This window comes from Drosophila mojavensis, unplaced genomic scaffold, assembly GCF_018153725.1.
Source record: "Drosophila mojavensis isolate 15081-1352.22 unplaced genomic scaffold, ASM1815372v1 contig_72, whole genome shotgun sequence".
NCBI lineage: Eukaryota > Metazoa > Arthropoda > Insecta > Diptera > Drosophilidae > Drosophila > Drosophila mojavensis.
In genome coordinates this window covers 2,135,997-2,136,213 of record NW_025318897.1, presented here as the reverse complement: position 1 = coordinate 2,136,213, position 217 = coordinate 2,135,997, and positions in this window count along the sequence as shown.

Genomic DNA, 217 nt, shown 5'->3' with positions numbered 1-217 from the left:
TATCGAGACCCGACTGTATAATAATTGTATTTTATTCATAAGTATAAGAAACAAATTATATTAACTATTTCGACTACCTAAGCATATGACCACATAATCTGACTAAATTTATAAAATCTAAAAAATGTAAAATAAAATTAATAAATCATTTAATGTATACAGATGTTTTATATAAACAGTAAGGCCTACGGTTTTATAAGTACATATAATTTGTTGC